The 20,926-nt window shown below is 39.0% G+C and overlaps 1 protein-coding gene across 2 annotated transcripts in view; it reads right to left on the bottom strand.

Moving 5' to 3' along the window:
* stat5a (signal transducer and activator of transcription 5a) overlaps positions 1-20,330 on the bottom strand; it is a 74,883-nt gene extending 54,553 nt beyond the window's left edge. The window contains exon 1 of one of the 2 annotated variants that reach the window (XM_064321808.1): positions 20,176-20,330. The gene's annotated coding sequence lies outside the window, so the exon portion shown is untranslated. The remainder of the gene's footprint in view (positions 1-20,175) is intronic. The other variant, XM_064321809.1, reaches the window with a different exon arrangement.
* Positions 20,331-20,926: the final 596 nt, after the last annotated feature.

Below are 20,926 nucleotides of genomic sequence, written 5' to 3'. Positions count from 1 at the left end.
TAAGGTTGGTCGTTAAAATGGAAAAAAAAGGCCAAGTGTTGTTAAAGTACAATAATGAATAATGAAACCAACTGAACAAAATTATATGGAATCTAATAAGCAAACACAAAGCGCAATATAGACATATATACTTTTTATATATAGCTGCAAGAAAAAAGTTGTGAACCATTTGGAATTACCTGGATTTCTGTATTAATTACTCATTAAATGTAGTCTGGTCTTTATTTAAGTCACAATGATAGACAAACACATTCTGCTTAAACGAATAGCACACAATCAATTGAACTATTAATGTCTTTATTGAACACACGGTCTAAACATTCACAGTTCAGGCAGGAAAAAAGTATGTGAACCCTTGTATCGAGTAACTGGCAAGACATCTTAGTAGCAATTGCCTCCACCAAATGTTTCCAATAGCTGCCGATCAGACTTGCACAATAGCTAGGAGGAATTTTAGACCATTCTCCTTCACAAAACTGCTTCAGTTCCTTAATATTTCTTAGATTTCTTGCATTAAAAGCCCTCTTCAGGTCATGCCTCAACATCTCATTTGGGTTAAGGTCTGGATTCTGACTTGGCCATTCCAGAACATTTTTTTGCATTTTCTTCTGTTTAAATCATTCTGTTGTTGATTTACTCATGTGTTTTGAATCATTGTTTTGTGGCATCACCGAACTTATATTAAACTTCAGGTGATGAACCACTACCCTGACATTCTCCTGTAATATTTCTTGATGCAATGTTTAATTCTTTGTTCCCTGAATGACTGCAAGCTGTTCAGAGCCTGAGGCAGCAAAGCAGACCCAAACCATGATGCTCCCTCCACCATGCTTCACAGTTGGGATGAGGTTCTGGAGTTGGTAAGCAGTGCTTTTCCCCTCCAAACAAAACATTGTGCATTTCTGCAAAAAAACTTTTGTCTCATCCATCCATAGAACATTATCCCAGAAAAGTTGTGGAACATAAACTTTTGCAAACTTGAGACGTGGAGCAATGTTTTTGGGAGAGCAGTAGTTTCCTGTGGTGTTCTCCCAGGACTACCATTCTTGTTTAGTGTTTTTCGTATAGTGGACACATGAACAGAGACTTTAGCAAGTTCAAGAGATTTCTGCAGGTCCTTTGCCGTTACCCTACGATTCTTTTTGAGCTGCTTTTTGAACATTAGTTCCACTTTTCAAGTCGTGTTAATCTGTATTATTGTTAACACTGCACATACTGCTTGAATTTTTATAACGGTTTTAAATAATCTCTTTAATGAACAGAACTATTTCTCCTGAGGATACCTTATTTACAACAGCATTTTTAGCTTTTTTGTGGTCCTGTTTTTAGAATCAAAGTGTCCTCTGTTCTCAACCCCGCCCACTCACCTCCATTTTATATTTTATATCCATTTTTATATCTCTGTTTTTCTGTCACCATCAAGGTAAAGCAGTTTCAAGGTTAACTCTGGTTTTTGAACGAGCCCTGTCAGCTTGTCCTTCTCCCTCGGAGGGCATTTAGTTCCAGTGGCAACAATCTATCATGCCACTATATGTCTGAGCACTGTTATTGTTTTATTGAGTCAGCTCCTAAAAGAGGTTATGTGCAAGTTGTGCGCATCGGATAGCACTAAATATAGGCTGTTTACATTAAGTATATGATTCTGATTGAAAATCACTCTGTTAAGCTATTTCAGAGAATACATTAACATCGAGATAATACCAAAGAGCTTTAAAATATCAAGATTTTTTTTTCCATATTGCCAAACCCTAGTAGCAACAGTACAGTATTTCCTCTATCTGTAAACAACTTGTCTTATCGTGGATTGATGAACACCCAGGCCTTTAGAAATACTTTTGTAGCCTTTTCCAGCTTTATGCATCCCCACAGTTCTTCTTCTAGGCCTTCTGAAAATTGATCTGATCAGGGCATGGTTCACATGAACAGATGTTTCTTGAGAAGCGCAGACTCTGTCAGTAACCAAACTTTGTGTGCCTTCTTTATAGGGCCGGGCATCTCCAACTCACACCTCCAATCTCATCTCATTGATTGGAACACCTGACTCCAATTAGCTTTTAGAGAAGTCATTAGCCTAGAGATTCACATACGTTTTCCAACTTAGACTGTGAATGTTTAAATGATGCATTCAGTACTGACAAGAAAAAACGGTTATTTATTCATTATTTTTCGCAGATTGTGTTTGTCTATTAATGTGACTTAGATCAAGATCAGACTACCTTTATGAGTAATTAATGCAGAAATCCAAGTCATTCCAAAGGGTTCACAAACTTTTTCTTGCAACTGTATATGCTAGGGAAGCAAATTTCGTGCAATTGTGGTTGGTGCCCATTAATCGATAAATGATTAGCCTATCTGATAAGCTTAAAATCTATGATATAGCCTATAAAACGAATGACTCAAAATAGGCCCAATTAATGAGTTGCATATATCAGAGAGGTTTTATTAAGACAAGCTGAAACAATTATTAAGACGTGATTTGCATTATGTATTAAGGCCATAATGGCAAAAAACTAAATTATACAAACACAGATTCAGAGACTGAGAAATCTGCACAGGAGCAGAGGGATCACAGACATTTATATTACAGGCTGGCTGAGCTGCTACTGCAAAGGTGACAAAAAATATTTCTTATTATTCTGCTTATTAATGCTTAACATTGTAATAAACAAATGAAGCACTTTAGTCTTTTTTTTTTGCATTTCTGACAACACTTGTAGCCGCTAACACGGTCTTTTAATAAAAAGAACACATCAGCCTATTCAATAGCATACACTGTATTCTGTAGTGAAAGTGGTACGCAGGCAGGCCTCATTAAAAGCACTGCATAGTGTATTACTCATAATTAGTTCAATGACAACAATTTGTTTATTTTTTTCTTATCAAAAAATGCAAAAATGGGAAAAGCCATTTTGGTTTTTAATTGGTGAGCCTGAATGACCTGTAGAAAATAAAGTTGTTTGGTACCAAGGTGTTGATAGATGTGGGTTTTTCAGTCAGTTCTTGCTTCCACATTCTGAATTAAACTTGGAATGCAGGAAATTCCTGAAGGGGAAGCTATGTGACAAGAGGACAATAAATTGGTGTCAGAGGGGTTGTAAAGTAGCCTAATCAACTGCCCCTGATGCAGGGAATCAGGCAGCTATGACCACTAACAGTCTGTTATCATATGTGTCGCTTCAAAACAAGCTGCTCTCAAAGAGCAGTCTTCACAAATGTACGACAAAGATGTGTCAAAAATGTGGGCCATGGAAACATTATTTAATTAGTCAAAAGATGCAATTGCTAACTGTAGTGCAAAATGAATTATATTTTGATTCAGTTCAGTACAGTACAGTGATTTTGATGCAAGATATACTGTAGTGCATAGTGTTGTTAGCGCAACTTTGCTTGTTTCATAACAACTTGGATTAGTGTTGTGCAGCTATAGGGCTAAAAGGTTCAAGGCAAGGACAGCTGACTGAAGGGTTCATGCTAGGTCAGATCAGGGGTTTCACCATGAGAAGAAGTAGCACACAATGGAAGAAGGAGGAATATTAAAGTAACAGGAATAATTATAGATACACATGCACTGTACTTTGACATATTTGGAAGCCAAAGAACAGCTTTGAGATTGTCAAGTAATAGGTTTTTTAAATTTTTTTATTTAAAAGGATATCTGTGCCATTAACGACAAAGGCAAAGAGGATTTTGATTAAATCAGCCCTTTTATACAGCTGCCAATTTGTTTTAAAAAAATATATAGTCCTAAACACAAAAAATAAAACAATTTTTTTTTAAATTGTTTAAGGCACCAACCTTTTCAGTGCACTCCATTAGAACTGTGGCTAATGTGAATCAGGCAAAACTTTTTTTCCCCACTGAAGACATTTTCAAATAAAATATTTGAATTTGATTTGCAGATTTTTAAAGATGAAACACTCACCATATTGCCTTGTGAGACTGAACGCAGGTGCAGCCAATTTATTTCTCATGTCTACTTCACTTAGCCTATACAACGGCGATTATAAAATGAGTTTAAATTATTCTTTATTTTAGTAAATGACCTGTAAGAAAGATCTTATTATCACCGTAAGCCAACAAGAATTCAGTATGACATCCAAGGTCATTAAAACAATCCAAACAGCAACTGCCAATTCATTTGCCAAGTAAGGCAATTTGTTCAAGAGATGTTTTTTGTACAGTTAAACAATATGTAAATGGTCATTACATCTTCATAGACAAAACCAGAGACTGTAAAAAATATGGACAAAGCTACTGTGACGTCACCCATTGACTCTCCGTGGGTCTCTAAAACACGTTTTGAAGCTCAATGGCGGGCGCGGCCATTTTCTCGATTTGGAGCCAAAACCATAGAGTTAAGCGGTCTTGTGATTTTTACAATTTGATTGACAGTCCGGTGCGGAAAAGCCCATCAACCTGAACGAGGCTAGCTGACCGTCTGCCGTTATCTTTTAAAATATATTATCAGATGTTTACGGAGTTTAATTTCCATCCGTGACTGTACTGTGTCATGTAATCACGTTATATGTATGACATTAAAAATACAACTAGGCTATGTTCCGTTATCTTCAATTTATGTTTCTCAGCAAAACGAATATGCTTAGCTAGCATATCAGCTTGCCAGTGAGCTAGGGAGGCTATCCGTGGTTAGCTCACGTATTAGCAATATGAACCACAGGGGAAGAACATCGACTACACTGATGGTCAATCAATCAGAGATGTGTAGGCTACTGGTGATTTGACTAGGCTAATTTTCGTATAACTGTCTGGTAGACCTGCTGTTAACCGAGCAAGTTATCGTCCTAGGTTTTCGCCACAGTCAGTTAATGAGCCAGTAACTGCTACTAGCTAGTCCATCGCCGTTTGTGGTGTTCACTTGCTGGGTGACGCTAGCTGACCGATCGTTCGCAAATCACTTTCTACCGAATAAAAATTAACACTCAGCGGTGATTAACAAATCTACCAAGTATTTTAATAACTGATCTGCAGGCGTGTAAATATGACAACGCACTTTGTACAGCAAGTTTTCCACCTGGTGCATGAAGACAAAAATAATGCAGCCTTTGTTGAATTTGTAATTATTATTAGGCTATTATTTTTTTCTTGTAAATCATCAAAACCAATGGAGAAAAGCCAATATACGCAAGGAGCCCCCAGAACCGATTCAGAGAACCACTGTCTTAAATGCCTAGCTTGTCGGTCTCTTAAATGCTAAAAACATGTTCCTTTCTAAATGCCAAGATGGTTAATTTCGTTAAATTCTGTGTGTGTGATTTCATCGTGCGTTGTATATTCAGCAAATGAACCTTGAGACTCTTAATTCGCTTCGTGAACCTGAAAAAGTGTTTATCCCAAAATCGGGATTATAGTAGCTTTGTCACATGCGTGAAGCATGGCCCAGGTAGACATTTACGGAATGTACACGACTGACAAGCCGCCAAACACGTCTGACAGAATGTTTGCCGGTTAAGGTTAGCTAGCTAGTCAAATCGCTTGGTAGCCGAAGTTGCGAACTGTTTTAGCATAGGCTACTACTGGACTACCAAATATAGCAAGCTGATTACGCTTTCTGCCAAGTAATTATTTGGTTAAGTAGGCTAAAGGAAATAGTAAAAATGACTCGGGTACCGAAAAACTTAAGAGGAGGATTATTTTATGGTCGTCTAGTGCAGCTGTAAATAGCACATGCCATAATGAAATCACCACGAAATGGGATGCCTGCATTTTCAGACTTCGCACAGGCGGGCCGTGGCCGGAGCCGCAATGTCAAGGCCAAGAGGCGCCACCGCCCACCCCAGTTACCATAGACTGTAGCCACTACTGTAGCGTAGTCCTCCGCAGTAATCCGGAAATGACGCAAGCTGTACCTCATTGGTTCAGAACAAATATTGGCACTGTGCCCAAATGACGCAATAAATCATGAAATCGACCCATGGACAGTCATAAGACCAATAAAATACACCTATTATGACTATTTGTTCTTGTGAGAAAAAATTATTGACTTTGTATTTTGATCGCATTTGTACCGTAGACTTACATGGAAACCGGATATGAAAACACCTATACTGGAGCCATTCGTAGTGGCGCTAGTGAGCAACCAGGAACTACAACACCAGGAAATGAGCTTCAAAAACGAAGTCTGGTTTTGGCCGCTTGGACAAAACAAATCACCTTTTAGGCAACAGTAGGGTCAAACTTTAGTCACAGACAATGTTTAGCCTATTATATGTAAACGGCTGAGTAAAACAATGCAGACATCACTACCCTCGGCTGAATGTAGGGCTGCATGCTGACTTGGATGATGGAGCTTGACCTTTAAACTGCTTGTACTGCCACAACCTGTCAATGATCAAATGTGACCCTCATAAAGGCAATTAGTTGACAAAATATAGGCTACAGGGGGAAAAGAAGGAATGCAAAATGAACAGATGCTAAACAGAAAAAAAAAGATTTGTGCGACCGGGTGCAACAGTGCCCTCCTGGTACACTGCACAGTGACCATGCAATTATTCTGCACAGTTTGTAGTTAATCCATACAGGAAAAAAAATATTAATTGAAATCAACAAGGGAGAAACTTCCTTCAGTGAAAAAGCAGAATTGAACAGCAGACAGATCTGAGATTTCACAGACGCATTTTTGAGTGCAAACATTTGACTTGAAAAAGCTGACAACCCTAAATTACACACATTTTTAAATATGCATGTAAGGCTGTTCCCTCTGCGAAGCAACTTTGGATGAAGTGTGTGTGTGTGCAGGTTGCAGACCCACGTAAAGGAAAGATAAAGGAGCTGGTCAAGCTGACGGCATGTCTGTGCCTACAGATGAGTCAACAGATGGCACAGACAAATATTTATTGCACACTGTATCGTATTTGTGCAAGGAAAATCAATTACATTTGATTTAAATGTTCCTTATTTTTGCCTTTGAATTACAGCTCAGTTGGATGCCATTTGAAATCTGAGGTAGAGTACATGTTAAATATTGAAAGCAAACAACAACAGGCCTGCCGATAATGTTGTGCCCTGTAATATCTTCTTGTTTATGATACGATATGGCTATGGTGCTGAGGTAGGCATTGCATAAAGTAAGACTAAGCTAGCTATTGCACAACTGGCAAACTTTAAAAGCTAGCATTGATGTGCCATGTCTACCTATGTTCTTAGCCAACAAACAAGCAAATATACATAGGAGGCAAAATAGATATAATGACCTATTTCACAAACAATTCTCCTCGAGTTTGATGATAAAATGCAATTCATTATGTACCAGAATAAATCATCTTCACTGAGGCCGCTAGGGTCACTTGACCAGTACTGACCTCAGAGCAACAGAGGCACTGGTGTACAGACATAAACAGCATATTGAAGACAGGGCTCTATGGGATATCAATTATAAAAAGGTATTAAAAGTTTCTATTTTCCCAAAACTTCTGGACCAAAAAATAATAAATCATTGTTTCACAAATTGCTACCCAGCCATAATGAAATGACCGATGAGGTTGGCTGTCAAAGCAGCTTGGTTTTCTTCACTGAGTTCAATGGGCAGCAAGCTTTTTTGCTCTCAGCCTGAGTAGAGCCACTCGCAGTACAGGCTGCTCCCCAGTCCCTCCAAGTGCTTCACCGTCCGGCCCCTCCCAGCCTTGACAGTTCCTATATAGGCTCTGTACTTGATCCCCATTAAGTTGTCTTCTTATCAGATTTGGATCTCTTTGTCTTCCAATCGGTTCGACGTTACAGGACAGTGGTCCTCGACAACAACATCGTTATCGAACGGCTCTGCTATAGCAGTGTATTCTCTAGCCACTTGTTTCCGCGGTACAGGGGAGACACAGAGAAGGTATTGAGGGAACTAGACCACAGTACACAGGAAAGAGATTTAGCTGGACGGCGCTCACCTCCAGCCTCTGGCAGAACAGACTGTGCCTGCACGTACGGCTAAAGGGCAAGCTGTTTATAGGAGCTAAACAGGCCTAACTGGCTAAGCCTGAGTGTGAAACACACGAGTGCCCATATTATGGTTTCTGATCCTCAGCACCCAGGCTGACCTAATAGCCGACGCCAGACAGCAATGCCAATGCAGGTCTAAGGGACTGAGTGAAAATGTGTGCAGCGAAAATTCACAAGGAGAGTGAGGGGCAACGGAGTGACACAAAAACTAGAGGAGTCAGCAGGAGATACAGTAACTAGTAACAAATGCTCATGAGATATTGGAGTCTACCATTTCTGAACAGACAGAAATTCTTACTGTTGAATACAAGTTATGAAAACTCAGTGACAGGAAACTCAGTGGCAAAGTCATGCTCACAATTGGCTGGACTGAGTCACAGTAAGAACACTGTACTGTGTACAGTGCAGACACTGGAAGCTGCGATGCCTAGCTCCAAGAGAAGGCGCAGATAACAATCCAGAGAGGTGCAGGCCTCAAGCTCTAAGTCTTTTACAAGATATGGGGGCATTTTTGCTCTTGCTCCTAAAAGAAAACTCTGAAAAGCAAGTACAGTATATTATCGATACATAGCTACACATCATGATTGGAAGTTTGTGTTGATAATACTATAACATTATTGCCTAACTGTTTATCCAGCTTCCTCTACCCTGGGCAGTGGCCTGCTCTTACCGTTATGACCCCTTATCTCCAATTTGAGGTTGGCGAGGCACTTCCTGTGCAAAGATTAGCCTGCCACAAAAAACAGAGGTGGATGTTTTCTTTTTCCTACAGAAGTGAAGTCTGCATGGTGACAGTGGAGTGCGGTACACAGTTAGTGTCCTGGCCGCAACTTCTTTAAACTGCTGCAAGCTGGCTTCTGCCTCGTCATTCAAACTCTGTTCTCTATTGTAATGTCGGCCAGCTACTGAGCTACTGCCAGAATTTCTTCAATGAACACAAAACACAGGCCCAGTGACAACTCTGCACTTAATTGTGTTACATGTGATCTCCCCTTGCCTTTCTATGGAAAGTCCCTCAGAGACGGTCAAGGCGAATCTTATTAGTGAAGGATATAGGCTAGCTATCGCATAACAGAGCAGACAAAAGCCACTGAGAACACACTGAGATGGATTACTGAAGAAAATGCAGGCAATTAAATTTTCTGTTTTGTCCAATTTCATCTGCATTTCAAACTTAAATTAGAAGCGTAATATTTATCTGACAATAAATACGGAACAGGTAGGCTTCAACAAAAAAGTTTAATAAATCTTTTTAAATACACCAATTCATTGTGTGTTTATACAAAAATAACTTCAATTGGCCTGATAGATGCTCAGTCTGTTTTTATGCATGTGGGCGATATATTTATTCAGTAGGGTATAGCCAACATTCTGAGAATGACAAGACAACCACAGCTTTCCTTGATTTGCCTATTTAATGCACAGTAACAATGGATTGCACACACACCCATTACAGAATTATACTGTAAATACTGTGCTATTCATTTCAGACATGTAATGTAAATTTATGTAAATTTATTTATGTAAATAAATTTCACATCGTACACAGCAATGTAGGCTATTCACCTCTTTGTAAAATGAGGGAAGCCTATACTGAATCCAAAACAACATAAGATGAAGAATTATACACCGGGGAACAATGTTGACTTGGACTGTGTTCGCCAGGGTTAATCGTTTTTGATGCTATATGGTGATCCATATTGCATACGTGTAATATGTTTACTATGATTTTGCCTGATGACTTTTGAATATTCAACCATGCTTTCTAGACTGTGAGCTAGGCCCTTTTCAATTCTGTATGCGGGAGTAGCATATTCACATGCTACCCTTATGGCGCATTTGCTACGTGAATTGTGCAACTTCAGGTCCAATGAACATGCATCAGTCAAAACCATAAATAAATATGACTTTTTCTATGAAGTTCATGTACTGATTTACAGCCCATATTCTGTGTCTGTTTGAACAGCGAGATGAGAGTACATTCTTCTGCTTCTCAGCACAGAAGGTTTGTGTACTGAACGAGAAGCAAATTGCCCCTTTAACAATGCAGCTGCCAGCTACCTCGGAGAAGGTGTTTATCTCTTTCCACTTTACATTCCAAATGCAGAAATGGATGAAATGGGCAACAGATTATTGTCAGATGAGCTGCAATTATGTGCCAATCCATGATATTTGAATCCAATAATTGCACAGTTGATAATAATGGTCTAACAAATTTCCTTTGCTTTAGTACCTGCAACAGTAGATACTGGTTCAAAGATATATGGCAGAGGTTATTTCAGCGAAGAGCCAGAGGTTCTTGTGCAGCAAGAGGCAAGCACCACTCCATTCGATATGGCTTGTGTACCTTAAAGGGATAATTTACTTTTGTATAACACAAGTAATTAGGCCTATGTGCAGCTTACCACACTGTATTCGCGCCCATGTGAATATGTTATTGTGCTCATGGATACATTGCTTGGTTAAAATAACAAAACTATTACTCAATCATCTTTTTCTTTTATAAGGCAATACAATGTTGAAAATACATCAGATATTCAAAAAACCTGGGACTGTTTGATGTTAGTACTCTCATTTATCAACCTATTAGGCTCTGTAGTTAGTTTGTTAATTAATTTTGGCGAGGTCACGAAAATGAATGGGCGGGAACTTGGAACCAGATAACCGGAAGGAACAGCACTACCATTAACAGTCAACAGGGACATCAGATGTTGCTAGTATTCACGCTATGCAAATACAATGGGGTAAGCTCCACACAATTACTTGTGTTACAAAGTGAAGTATCCCTTTAAGCATGGACCATCTCGGTAACATGGGTCAAGATTGCAGAGGAGGTCGGGCAATGCCCGAACGACATGGATGATTTAAACCATAAATGAAGGGACCTGTAAACTGCCTTTAAGGGTTAAAGGCTGGCCAGCCACAACAAAATAGAAGGTCGAATAGGTGGCGTACCTGTATATTACATGACAAAATATGCACTTCTCAAACCTTCCTGGTTGCATATTCTGGGTGAATGTCTTACTTAAAGCATTAGGCCTAAGCATTGTGTAGTCGGATATGGGGGTCACATTTACAGAAAAAAATAATTGTTAAACCAAACTCATCAATAGCTGATGAAAATTGTTTTGGAATTGAACAATAACAATATAATTTAAGGCACAAATCATCAATATAAATGTATTCTCAGAAATTTCAATGCTGGCTAGTTATGCAATATTCCCAGATTGTGGTGCACTATTGCACAAGTACACAAGGCAGGAGTCTGGGTGGCGGTAATACTATAGGAAAATGCTGCCAAATGGCACCACTTCAGTATGCAGCGAATAAACGCTCCAGAGAATTACTTCCATGAGCGGGGACTGGCAATGTTTTTTTTTTTCCCCTCCAAAGGGAACCATGGCCATAGAGATTAAAAGGCAATGCGCAAATGGCCAAGCAGGTAGTTATTTTTAAAAGGGCATTAAGCCCAAAACGCAGGGCATCAAGGGCAACGGCTGTATGGCTGATGTGTAATTCAAGCCCTGTAACGAACTGCAACAACAGAGAAATTGCAGGCCATAATTCCAGAGTTCAGACGACCTAAAATGTGCATGCGTGATGCTACAATTGAGAGATAAATAGTTTGTATTTTTCCCACTACTTGGACCCGCCCCACTCTATTTTACTGCCAATAGGTTGATAACCCACGGATGTCTGGAAGCATCTGTCTTTTCTCTGTCTGCAGCTCAATCTCAATGTGAAAGTAATCATTTGTAAAACCGCACAGGATCAGTCCCTGATCAAATACCTCCAGAACTTTCTTCCATTTTAAAGGAGATTTTATCATTCCAAAAGAGGAGAGAAAGTGATGGGAGTTGACAGCAAACAGAAAACTGTACCTGTAATGTTTATTAATTAGTTTACTTTCAACAACATAAAACTAACGCTATTTTCATAAATATTTCCTTTCAGTTTCATTTGCTGAAATGTTTTTGTCTTGAAGGAATTCACCTAGAGTTTCCATAAACCGCACATTGTAGAAAAAAATCATTACAGGTATACTGTACATAATCATCTTTGTACTAAATTTCTGACAACTTTTTGAAGTTGCACAGACATTTGTGAATTAGTGTAAATATAAGTAGCTGAATAAACCTTTTGTTTATAATTTTAAGATGTTTTTTTTCATAAACCTCTCAGAAATCAATGTGTGTATGATCGGCAGCACAACCACCCCTCCAAAATCAAAAGCAACTTAAACTTTCGTTTTTCATGCAACAGAAACACAACAGAATGCTCTGAAATATGCTGACCATGGGGTCCATGCGTACACTAGAACTTTATGAGAAGACGAGCCATTCAGCAGCCAAATTATAAAATTTTAGGCTAGGCACACACACTTTTAACATTTCCATCAAATGCACCATTCTCAATAAAGTAAAAGCAGAATGTCTGAACCAGCTGAAGTTTATAATTAGCCTACAACTACAGGATCAATATTGCACAATGAATTCCCTAGGGTGTTTTCATTGGGTATAAAAGGTTTTGAAGTGGATGTGACAAGTGGAAAGTGACACAAGACTTTTTTTTTCCCTTCACGTCATGCCTAGGATGGCAGTACATACAATTGGTAGCACAGGTGGCTAACATACTCTCAAATACAATACGGTAATATAATATAATTATACGGCAAAGTAATATAATTCATCTAGGAATAAGCACACGGAAAATCTGAATGGAATCATGTGGTTTGCACAAGACTAATAAACTACAGTATTGTATGTACTGTATTTTAATGCACTAAATTCTCATGGGTTTGGTTTTAATATTGCTGATTCAGGTACAGTTGTCAAATGAAAGCTTGTAAGAACAGGGTCAAAAAAACAGAACAATGAATAAAAATGGAAAAGAGAAGCACAAACACAGCAGAAGGCAACCGCAGGCCTGGGCTCACTGCTGAACACTTCCGAGTCATTAGCTGAAGGGGCTCTTTTTTTTGTTTAATTTGGCACCTAATCGGGCCGAGCATGAATAATTACAACCTCAATTTGGAATGTCCGATTATCTGCAACCACAGCCGCGTTCATGCGAGAACCCCACTGGCCATTTGGGAGAGTGTTCTCCTCCATCCACTGTTCTCCGCACGGTGGAACCAGCTGCTTCTTTCCACATCACAGACTACAGCTAAGCTCACACAGAGAAGAGTCAGAGGAAGACCTTTTATATGCAACTTCAATGTGCAGTCCGCAGGTACCTGACTGACAAACAGTGTGCTAGAGAGCAATGATATGCAGACTCCTACCAACTGAACCATCCCATACCCTGGGCAATGCAACTGCCAAATGCACGTTGCCCTATGGAGTTACTGGCCGCAGTCAGCACTGGCACGTTCCAGATTCGATCTGACACCGTGGGGCTCGTCCCTACATTATAACGGGGCGCCTTAACCAAATGAGCCGCCCAGCAGCCCCGAAGGGGCTCTTTTTGTCCTGGGCTCAGAGAGACATCCTGGGCCCTGTCAGCACTGCATCATGTCCCTGAACCTTGATTCACAATTGAATTAAGACATAGTGAAAAAAGGACCAGGCCCTGGGAATAACAATCAGCCAGCACTGGCAGCTCGCCCAGAGATTCCTGCAAAGGTTGTTGCAGATCTGCGAATTGCAACATTAATCCTAAAAAACAGGACCTCCTTCAGGCAACCGCAGGCCTTCTATTGGCAGTCTGCATGAGCCACACGGGGCAGGATGGATACTAGGAGTGGGTACCAGTAATGGATCCATCGATTACTCGCTCGTCGGACACTGTACGTGCCTACTCAAACTTTTTTTTTTTTCTCATAAAGGCTATGCGTGTACAACCATGTGTTGTAACTTGGTTCAATTTTTGAATTTAACTAAAAAAAGAAGAAATGCATTAAAATAGAGATTTCTTCATCTACTATGAACAAAACAAGGCAAATATATATTTTGAAACACGTTTTGATTGTTTGATTGCAATTATGCTTTTTGCTGGTAAACCACTGCGGGACAACGTCCGAGGGGCTGAGCATTATGCAGTTTGAATGCACTGAGGGAAATTGGGAAATTGCCAAAGGTGAATTCACTATCTCCTTCAATTGTAATGAAAACACGCATTTCAAAATATGGACTGCATTGCAATAGAAACATAACTTAAGTATTCCAGCAAATGTCCCACACCCTGTCCCATACCACTTAGCCACAAATGCAACTTTCATGAGTACCCCCATCTCAACCGGCTTACCTAATATAAAAATTCCAGTTTGGTTTTAAGTCAGAATGGTCTCACAGCATGTTTCTCATCATGGACAGCTAGCTAGCCAACTACTGAATTACATTCAAAAGAATAGCAAAAGAAGCTCAACTATAAATGTAGTCAAGCAATAACTATACTAGCTACTCTCCATACAGTCATTCATCGACATCAAGCTGATGCTGTTGTAAGTACGATTTGGTAACTGTTGGCTCGCTTGTTCTAACAAATTTCAACTTTATTTATCAAGGCGTTTATACGCATTAATTTAGAATGGTGATTTAACTTTTGCCAGCACTACTTCATAGCCGGGCATATATGGAAAAATAATGCACACGTTCCAACCAATCAGGATCGAGTATTCAGCAAAGCCCTTGTATATTTGTGAGTTGAGAATAAAATTCTTTCTATCATATCTCACACTCGTGCTTTGTTATGCGTTTATGCATATTCTGTAAGAGTGGTGCCATCTGGCCAAGATGCGTTCTTAAAATAGATTCTTCCCAGTGCTAGAAACCGATTTGGAATCGAGCACATTCAGCAATCACTCAATCTGCGAAAAGATTGAAAATAACCACCCCTAATGTCCCTTTTCAACCAGAAAATTAGTTGCGAAAGAAAACTAATGAAGCAATCCACAGAAGCAGGGTGTCTCTGAGAAGACTTGTTTCTGAGAAGGACAGACACATCTAGGCTTTGCATTCCAGCCAGAGCTTGCAAAAGTCAGAAATCAATTCAATCAATGCAAAAACTGTTCACATAGCCTAAACGGTCTCCCAACGATCCCCCTCTTGCAAAAACCCAGTGTACCCCAGTGTGTCCCAGAATGGGACTTGTGGGCTTCCAAGAGAACTGAACGTGTCATGTGCGCTCCGGAACTGTCCAATTACAAGGACCGCTCCTGAGGATAATAAATACAAGGTGAGAAGGCTTGAATGGGATTTTATATTTTCAGCCTCTCAAGCTCTGAAATCCAACACTTCAAACATGGTCTTTCACGGTGTCAGCGCCCACCGGAGTAATCACCCACAATCCCCTTCTTCCCCCACTCCCACTGTTGACACAATATGTAGAGATATCCAAACCATTCCAGCTGGCACTGTGTCGATGCAAACCAGCTGCCTCATAGCCACATGTTCATAGTTCTCTCTTCTGCGCAGCAGCAAAAGTACAAATTATTCCAAAGTTGTAGGAACTCTTTGGCAACATTAACTGTCACAGAGAAGAGAAAAGCAGTTTCTATTAGGCTACTCAATCAGTTTTTCTGCATGACTTCTCTCTTTCTCAATAAACTTTCTGCAAAGCAAAAAAAAAAAACTCAAATGGAGCTTTGCAAAAGGTAGTACTGCGATGGAAACAACAGCAAAAAAGAAGACCGCTATTTGATTTTGCAGGATGGATGGAAGAATGATAATGTGAACAGAACTGAGAAATATCACCACAACAAACCTACAATAAATGATGGCAATACAAAGCAAGGCTTAAGAAATGTTAATATTTCGACCAAAAAATAAAGAGCTTCATTTTTTCAGGACAGCTGCATGGTTTGAAGGCATACATGGGCATTGTAAAAAACTTTCCAACAGCAGAAGTCACAAACCAAGTGCCCTTTCATCGTTCATGCATGAGAGGGGCTGTCTGTTGACATCAGACAACACATTGCCAAAGAAAATGACAATAATATGCAAAGCAGGTTCTTTCCATAAAACAATTTGAGGAACAACATTAGAGTTAGGAAACACCATTAGAGCCATTACAACATCAACACCATTTAATGCAGAATTCTGCATTTTTACACAGACAAAAAAGCCAAAATGCAGGGGAAAGAATACAATGGATTCTACTGACGCAGATATTCCGAGGTCTTTTTTTAAGGATTACGATGGGCAATGACCCAGTCTTGAACCACAACAAAATAATTACTAATTACTTGAACAATAACAAAATAATAATTAAATAAATAATTATTTATTTGAGCCAATCTTCCTTCAGGGTCTGACATTTGTGTCGTTTACTGATCATAATATTTACACAGCCATTCGTAGCATTGCGAGAAAGTGCTTAATTTGAACGAAAAGTTGAAAACAAGATTAGCTAGCTTGCTCAACATGAGTAGGCCTAAATTAAAACAGAAATTGCTCCAAGGTATTTTTAAAATGAGCCCGTGTGGCAAAAAACTGTTTTGATAAAAATACCTAAACTTTATTTGTATCTTACTTCATCCTGCAAATCCCGCTATTTCATCCGACTAGTTACAATTATCATAATACAATTATGAATGAAAATTGTTATTTTTATCAGAACAAAAGCAAATTAGTGTAAAACACAGATTTTGAAAGAGATTAGGAGATAACATTAGAGTTAAGATTTTGTTGAAGTTAAGCAAGAGCAGCAAGGTTCACAATTTTAATTGTTAATCTCAGTGATAAAAATTAAGTCACCCAATGATGATTGTGGGACTTGAGGGGAGAAATGACTCAAGGGGACAATACAACATGATGAGCATAACTCGGGCCCTCTACTACAGTGCCCGAGAAGTACAAAACACAACTGCATTACACACAAAAAATTAACAAATTAGGAAACACAAAAAATCTCAGAACAAATGAAGTCTGAAAACACAATGCCAGTTCATAAAACAAATGAATAAAACAGGGAAAAAAACAATGTTTCACAAAACAAGCTGACAACTCCGAAAGCACAACATTTCAAAAGGCAAACTGACAGAACCAGAAACACAAGGACGTTTCACAAAACACAACAGCAAAAGTGAAACCGGAAAAGGCAGGTACAAGCATTGTCATTGCTGATTGGATGCCTACGATGCCACTCTGGGTCATAGGAAGTGAACCTGGCTCCGGTAAAGTCATTGCACTTGCAAGCTGCATTGCACTGTCCAACACAGCATGCGTCATTATGTTTTCACAGTTGCTCATTCGTTTTGAGATTTGACTTTGTGTATTCCCACTTGTTAATTTGTTTTGTGTAATACAGTTGTGTTCTTGACCACTGAACTCTGCACATTTCTGTTGCAAGCAATCAGTTGGAGAGGAAACAAGTCAAAGCAGTAGAAAGCCATGTCAACACTGTAAATTCCACATGGGCCTTTAAATGATTTTAGTAAGATATGTTTTCCCCTCTCAAAATGGAGAGGATGCAAAGAGGCTCCAGGAAGGGCCTTCTGTGTAAGATCAAACTAATCTGTGACCTCTGTTAATTCCCACTGTGGGTGGTGAGGGGCCTTTTACATCAATTTCTGCATCAGTGCAGCACTCTGAACTGGGGTCCGTTTTCAGTACTTAGCCTTTCCATGATTGGATACATGCACATCAAAGAGGACCGACCCCCCTCTAATCTCTCCATTTCACCCTGCATAAGGAGGCAGGATGACATAACTAAAACAGATACAATAGTTGGGAGATGGAGTGCAATCACCTTAGGAATCAAAGAGATCTCTATCGAGACCAAGCTAATTGTTTATAATCACACTTATGTTTAATCCAGGATTCAATCAGTAACCAAAGGTTGCTAAAGTTGTATTAGCTCTTCTAGATGTAATACGCATTATGACATAGCCCAATGAAAGCAATATGAAGCTTTTAGTAATGATACTGCCAAAAGTGTACTTAAGTATGTACATGCTGTTTCTGATACTGTCGAGAAGGCTTTATGCCTCCATAGGAAGGCTATACTGACTGCTTTCTGACAAACTCAAACGTAACTCTTTTGAAGCATTTCTTTTAATATTTAAAATCTGATAGGCAAATATATTTCCTTATATTTGGTTTAAATTCCTGCTATTCAGGTAAGGAATTATTCAGCCTTAGCACAGTAAGCCTGCTTGGAGAGAAAGAAGCCCAGCTTGGAGAAAAATTCTTTGTATTCAGTGAGAAAACACAGACAGTTTTATCTGGATGTCTGTGATTTTCTATTTACCTTGGAAAATGTACAGTCAACATGGAGACAAACTGTATATTGATTAACCTGTCAGTTGGTCATTACTCATGCAATTGAAGGCCATTTTCTCAGTAAAAATATGAACCATTTTAATTAAAGCACACTCAACTTTTCCCTTTACAACAGGAAAACAGTTCTGTTATGTCAGCAATGTACTTAAAACAGTACTATTTATATTGATGGATTCATCTTTTGTCGAAATATGGCAGCACCTGAATGGTATATGCACATTGCTTTGGCTCAGACCACAGTGCCTACGTGTATATTCATCATACCTAGTATTATAAGGCGTTGCAAGCAGCATCACAGATTCCTAAATTGCAGAACAGCTAAAACTCATAATCTAGCTGATCACTGCAGAACACTGAAAACAATGCATAAGCCTAAACACAAATTGTATTTACTTTGCAAATACCAAACTGATCTAGGAACGGCCAGACAAAGACAATTGCATACATGAAAGAAAATAAAATAATTTACAACCACAAGCATAACAAAAATTACAAGCTGTTTTCTGGTATCTCAATGGCATCTCAGTTGTGAGAATTGCTCTACTCTGGTTCCTGCAGTCCTCTCCCTGTTGCAAATACCGATGTGCAATATATGGCAACGCATCACTAATGAATAAACCAATAAATGCTTGCAGTGTAAAATCTGGTTGCTACAGAACACATTCATATCAACTAGACTCGCTGAATAAGCAATTCAACACGAAATTTTCAACAGTAATTTAATATTATACTGAAATACTGTGTGACATATATAGCGCTCCTTTTGCATATGCAAATATAGCACCAAGTTCCTTGTTAAAAAGCACTGTGTTCCCTCTTCTACACACCAAAACTCAAATTCGTTTGGATGAAAATGGATGAAACGTGGGCAATTTTAAAGCACAAGTAACAATTTCAACCAGAGCGACACCATCCATTTCAAATAGCCAAGAAAACCTGAAACATTTACAGAACTAGAAATTATTTCTTAAACCAGTCGCCGGAATGCGGCATTAATTTTAAACCAGCTAACGTTAATTAAGTAGCGGTCCCAAACACAATCTACTATGTGCTCCTGTCAAACGTCACACGTGTACATGACTAATGATGTAAACATGTGTCAGCAGTAAGTCAGTTACCAGAAGTTGTGGAGGTTGAAACTGACTGCAGAATTTATTTTCTCTAATCCTGGCGACTCCTGCGAGTAGCTAGCTAGCTATCTTACTGTGAAAAAAGGTTCATTTTCCTGACATTTCGAGGAAAATAAATTACGTTAAATAAATAAAAACAATTCCAACTCACAGCGTGAAAAAACAAGCGGAATCTCAACTTTTGCTGGCTTTAGTTGACTTAATGTTAAATTTTATTTATTGTATCTTGTAAACTGCATAATAATGTGGTTAGCTAGCTAGAAACTTAGCATTGGCAATTATTTCCAGCACCGTGTCGACAGTAGTTAGCTATTTCATATGAAAGTTTGTATTATTGTTATGATTAAACTACAGTAAACAAATGTTAAATGAAATAAAATATATTGGCGCAAGCTACAATCGACTCAACGAAATCACTTCAGAATTCAAATACTTATAAACATCTGTCGAATCCGTTCTCACTTGACAGCGCAAAAAGAGAAGGTAATGTTTCGTTAGCTAACGTTAGCGAGCTTGCTGGCTAGCTGTTCGTTAGCTAGCTAGCAAGCAGGTAAAATAACACTCACTACACTAGCCTACTGCTTGTGACGTTCACAGCCTGTTTGACCCAAATCCCCCTTTATGCAGGAAATACCACATATAGCAATAACATACCGTAAAACAAAAATTCAACAATATTCTTAAAAGTGACTTTAAACTTCATTAAACCAACAAAATGTAAACAACTGCTCTCGTTCTGTGTGCACTGGAGCTCACAGTAACTGCTGAACGGTGTCGTGGAGCCCGAGTCATAGTTTGTTTACAAAAAAAAATCGATATAAACAGGACAGTAAGAGCACAGTGTGTCCAAAGTGAACAATTCATACTTTACTTACCTCGTCAGAACGTAAAATTTAGTTTTCTTTTAACATGAAAGTACAGGAAATATCCACACCGTGCATGCAACGCAGAGAGAGTAGCTCTCCACGTCCCTGTCAGATACGCAGTTTTCTCTCGTTCTTTCGGTCTCTCGCAATCTAGCTAGCTCCATCCAGCCGCCCACTTCCGGCTCTTAACGTGTGACAGATGCGTTTCAGTTTGAATTCATTTTATCTGCTTAGATAGCAAGTTCAGTCGGAGCGACTTAAATCAAGCTCGTTCGTTTTTTTTTTCTAGCTGACTAGCACTGTCTTTTTTTAAATTAAGTTAGTTAATTTCAAATAATTTACTTTTACAGGGGTTTCTGTGAAGAGAATGCCCTTCTGTGCCCCATAGTTAGCCACAAGTTGAACAGGCAGTAGTTCACCATAGCAACTGAGTAACATAGATTTTCTATTAATATTATTATTATTATTATTGAGTAAAAATCAGTATTAGCCTACCTGTTATCATTAACTTTATGTGAGCGCGAGTCAATTCTTAATCCCAAATCCATTCGTATGTAATTGTCCCAAATACACTTAAATGTAAAGCATTGTATAGGGGGTTTGCCCAAAATGCACTTTCCGCAGTCTTTACTTTTCTGATTTAGTTATCAAACGATTCGCCTCGCTGCATGTTTTGTTGGAATTATAAGCAGGGATGGCTGAGAACACAACGCCATTCATCAAAAGCAGCTCGCATGCAAATGACTAAGGCAGGGCATAC

The sequence above is a fragment of the Anguilla rostrata genome, chromosome 2 (genome assembly GCF_018555375.3).
Source record: "Anguilla rostrata isolate EN2019 chromosome 2, ASM1855537v3, whole genome shotgun sequence".
Classification (NCBI taxonomy): domain Eukaryota; kingdom Metazoa; phylum Chordata; class Actinopteri; order Anguilliformes; family Anguillidae; genus Anguilla; species Anguilla rostrata.
The sequence above is the reverse complement of the archived record's forward strand: the minus strand, read 5'-3'. Positions and strand labels throughout refer to the sequence as shown.